A 5,279-nucleotide genomic window follows, 5' to 3' on the forward strand; every position below is an offset into this window, starting at 1 on the left:
AAACTGAATTTTCCTTTTAGTCAGCGTTAGGGTTTTAAACCCTAAACTGAATTTTCCTTTTAGTCAGCATTAGGGTTTTAAACCCTAAACTGAACTTTTTCTTCCAGCCAGCATTAGGGTTTTGAACCCTAAACTGAATTCTTCCTTTGTTCGGCATTAGGGTTTTAAACCCCAAACCGAACCTCTCCCCAGCTAGCCGGTGTTAGGGCTCCAACCCTAAACTGAGCATGCATATCCTCTTTCATCAATTTTATGAATTTCCTGGTGAATAATTAACGAAATTTTCCTAGTGAAACTGGGGCAGAAATTTCGTTCGTTTGTTTGTTTTTTCCCGCAGGTCTAACCTCGAGCCACACGGATCGAAATGACCTACGAGATGAGTCTCAACTCAGAATCAAAGAAGAAAAAGACAAAAGAAGACATTCCGAGATATCAGAGTGAATGGAGAGCGGATTGACTCCAACGTTTAATTAAAGGCCTGAACCTTGCCAATCGCGTCTCACTCAGTATCCCAGAGGTTACACAAGTCGCCGCAACTCGCAAGCATCAAGATTCAGATCAGAGTCTACAAGCAGAATCATCTAAGACCCAAGATCAAGTCGTAAAAGAATCATAGATAGGAATCTTGTAACTAGCAATTGACATACATATAAGTAGTTAGTGCAGTTTCTAATTTTCGTTTGGTTGTAATAAGGCGGTCAGTGACGCGGCAGTGACAACAGCAACAGCAGTAGCAGCAAGCATTGCAATCCCATGGTAGTCCCAGCTACCAAAACTTCTCGAACTACATTGACCTGATTCCTGTTTAGCCCAGGATATGTAGGAAATCTTTGAAGCAAGATTCGGTCAGATCTTTCAAAAAAAACATGCTTCATACGGAGTAGTCCATAGGCAAAAATCGCTCATACACGCTCACTTTATCTTTGCACGAAAACTCTTCGTGTTTCCGAACAAAGAGGGGCAGCTGTGAGCACGTGATTTTTTTTACGCGACAATCGCTCCAAAAGAATTAAAAATGTATGTGCCATGCGTAATTTAAACCATGACCCGTTCGTTAGATGGAAAATTACAAAGAAATACGCATTTTTCTTTTGTCCTGATTCGCCACCCTGTTTAATTTTACCTTCTTTTAACATTTTATATGCTTGAAATAAATATATTAAGTGGTTAATTAATGGTCTAGTTTTATTTAATTAGGGTGTGTATTTAGGAAATTAGAAATAAACAAGAAAGGGGGAAAATTTGTTTTAAAATGAATTTGGGTTACAAAACATTTGAAAACTGAAGCCCAAATGGATGGCCCAATCCACCGGTCCACACAGCCCACTCCCCAGGCATCAAAACGACGTAGTTTAACGCCAAAACTACGTCGTTTCAAGGCCAATCCATCCCAACCATCCAAACCAAGCCGATCCAACGGTCCGAATCTCTCACCCGTAACCCCATTTGCCCGACCCGTTACCCGAACCAACCCTGCCCCTAACACTCGAAACGACACCGTTTCCCTCAAGTGGAAGGATCTTGGCCCTTCGTCATGCCTCATCCAACGGCTGAGGTCCATCCACTCACTCCATATATAAGCTGCCCCTCATACCCCACCCCCTGTCCAAATACCCCTGCCCTTCATCATCCTCACAAAGAACCCCGGAACCCTAGAGCCGCCCCCATCTCCCCTTCACCAGGAACCCGGCGGCATGAACGCCGGTGACCTTCCCCTGAACACCATAGAACCCCCATGCCATCCTGAACCCAATTCTATCAACCCCATGCTTCGAAATCACCCCCAGGTCCTCGAATCTTCATTTGAAGATTCGAGTCAAAACTCGATCTAACCCAACCAACCCCAGTTTCATACCAGACACTCCCCGGACCCTCCTCGTGACCAAACCATACTTGGTTTGGTCCGAATCTAACCAGGGAAACACGAATCCCAGATCTAAGTTTTGAACTCTAGTTTTCCCTGTGCATGTTCCGTGCTTTGTTCAAACCGAGGAGATTAAGGTCTAATGGACCTTAATCGAGGTGTTTCTCATCCGAGAAACACTTCGTTTAAAAGTCCATTCAACCTTAAAGAAGGTCTGTTCAAACACTAGTGGATTTTTCTGATTTTGTTCCTTAAAAAGATTTGAGGTGAGTCTTGTTTTCTTTTCTTTATTTTTGTTTTATTCCGTGTGATTTGTTTTTAAAAGTCTGTTCATATTTGTTTTGATTTTATCAAATTTTGTTTGTCCACTATGCTTAAACCTCTGTGTTTGTCTGAATCCCTCCCCTCCTATTCTGATAAGACATGTGTATTGGTTGTATCCCAAATTTGTACTGACTTACTGATTCCTCAAAGTATAATCCTGCTTAATCAGTATAAGTCGAGTCATGTGTCCCATGCTTTTGAATGTCTAATTTGGCTACGTTTGTGTATGTTAATGCTAATATAGTCGAGTCGACATGTGTCGTCAATTAGTTTCAACTGTCTGAACAAAGTTAAATCGATTTGCTTCTATTGAACATTTGCCTGAATCAATTAAGAGCCAGTTTAGTTCACTTATAGCTGTTGGATTGTTTGTGCTTAGATTCTGAATTGGAAGGCATGTGCACTCGTGCACAGCATGTGCATTGGTGCATCTCATGTGCTTTGTGCACAGCCTGTGGCCTGCATAAAGGTCCTTTGTTTAATTTTAAAAAATGGTTTGACAGCATATGCTGTCAACATATTCTACTGCCCATACCCTGCTTTAAGTTTAAAAAGTATTAAACCCTTTAAAAGTAAATCTGCTAGGGAATGTTGATGGGAGTTATATACTTAAATAACTAATTGGGATCTGAAAAGGAAAAAGACACATGGGAGGGGTACAGTGACATTTTGAAAAACAGGCTGTTAAAAGAGATGGTGTTGAGTCTATAAAAGAGGAGGACCAGACAAAGAAAAGAATGAGAGGAAGGGAAGAGAAAAACAGATAGACTGTGAGGAATTCTTTGAAAAAGAGAGTTGGAATACACACTAATTAGAGACACACAGATAGAGCACACAGAGATAGGGAGAGATACTAAGAGGGAATATCTTGAAGTTCAAGTTTTTGAATCCAGAAAACTGGAAAAGAATCTGTCTGATAACTCAGACAAACAAAACCAGAAATTGCTTCCTTTCCTTTTGTTTCTGACTTCAACTAAATCCAGACCTATTCTGTGCAATATTGAGTTCTCACAAAAACTGAGTCTGCTTGTTTATTGTTTGTTCTACTCGAAAGTTTAGTTTAGTTGAGGTTGATCTCACTCCAATTGTTTGAGAGTTGTAGTTGCTACTCTACTGTTTCTTGTTGCTGTTGCTATACTGCCCTGCTGCTACTGTTGGTGCTGTTACTGCTGCTGCATTTGTTCATTGTTACTCTACTAATTGCCCCTTTCTTCAATTGCAAATATTCCCAGGTACACAATCTTTGAACCTTGTATTGTTGAAAGTTTGAAGTTGAAGCAGAAATAAAGAAATGAATACCAGTTTATGTTATAGCATTGGTGTAAAAAGATAGTTCGAATGTTAGTTGGGCCTGTATTTTTACTGCGAACTGCAAATATTCTGTATAAACTAGCATACATTCTGTTTAAGATGAACTGTTAGATAGCATGGCTCAACAGTAATGATAGTATGACATAGACAGCATGTTTTGATTTAGTATACATTCAGTTCAGTATAACACTTGTTTGATTTAGTATGACTGTATAGCATAGAGTCATGGTAGCACTTGTATGCATTTCGCCTAGACCACTGAATTGACAAAACTGTGGTACTGGGTCCGGAATAAATGTATCCCGAACAAACTCCCATACAGTCACATTAAGAGTCTGGCTATGAATGCCAGTTCTCCTGTCAGTTTATTCGTTCCAATGCAGGTTCGATACTGGGTTTCGGTATAGATTCTTTTGATGATTGTTGAGAAAAACTAGTAATCCTTTTTGAGTTCAATTAGTAGTAATTTTCATAATAAAACAACCGATTTTTTTATCAATTTCAAATAGTTTAGAGTGTTAAGAATAGAACTTGGAGGTCGTTAAACATAACTCAATATATGTTGTTAGTTTGTTTGCAATCTCACTTAGCGAATTAATAAGCATATTCACTTGTTGAAGACAAAGCATGCGGTAACCCTCGCCTCATGAACAATCAATCAGGTAATCAAACAAGTTTAGGTTCGGCAAACATAATAAGGATTCAGTCCGTATTTGTCCAAACCAGCAAAATTCGGCATCATCCTTTTCTTTAAAGATAAATGTAGTAAAGACGTAGTCATTGTAGGGTACCCTTCTAAAATAATGAGACGAGCCTCGCCGAATAAAAAGGCAAATTGCGGGGCCCTCAATAATTGGTCATAATAAATACTTAGAATTTGGGATGGACTGTTTAGTGAATTCCACTGCCTTCCCCAAAGATAATAACGCGTTAGACTTTTTAGGCGCGACTTAATTAAATTACATTCTTAAATTCGGGTGCGCATTTATGTGACCCAAATTCAAATCTCAACGGAGTCGAAATATGTTAACAACTACGGGTGCATTGATTGTGACGTGGTTCGAGATGCATTTTCACGACGTTGCAATTCTATAAAAATAAATGATAATAATAAAAGCGGTTTAAACTTAATAAAAGCACGTAAGTCATAACATGTATTTAAATCAGATATTTAGCCATTATAACAATTTAAGCGACCGTGCTAGAACCACGGGATTCGAGGGTGCCTAACACCTTCCCTCGAGTCAACAGAATTCCTTACTTAGAATTTCTGGTTCGCAGACTTCATTTGGAAAAGTCGAAAATTTCCTCGATTTGGGATTCAAGATAAACCGGTGACTTGGGACACCAAAAGCCAAACCTTTCCCAAGTGGCGACTCTGAATTAAATAAATAATCCCATTTCGAATATTGTCACTTAAATTGGAAAAACTCCACCCGCGCATTTAACCCTTCGGGGCCGGGCGCGCAGAAAGGAGGTGTGACAACGCTATCAAGTGGCGTGAACAAGCTGCTAGGGTGAAACCCCCAATGGATGAGATCGAGATGGTCAGTGTCTTCTTGCAAGCCCAAGAGGCTGATTACTTCCAGAACATGATGTCCGCTATGGGCAAGCCGTTTGCATAAGCCATAAAGATTGGGGAAATAGTGGAAAGTGGTTTGAAAATGGGTCGCATCCTTAGCCAGTCGGCTATAAGAGCCACTTCTCAAGCAATCCGGAGCGGGTCAGGGGGTGCAACAAACCGGAAAAAGAAAGAATAAGTGGCAATGATGGCCTCAAG

This window comes from Nicotiana tabacum, chromosome 20 (genome assembly GCF_000715075.1).
Source record: "Nicotiana tabacum cultivar K326 chromosome 20, ASM71507v2, whole genome shotgun sequence".
In the NCBI taxonomy this organism is placed as follows: Eukaryota; Viridiplantae; Streptophyta; class Magnoliopsida; order Solanales; family Solanaceae; genus Nicotiana; species Nicotiana tabacum.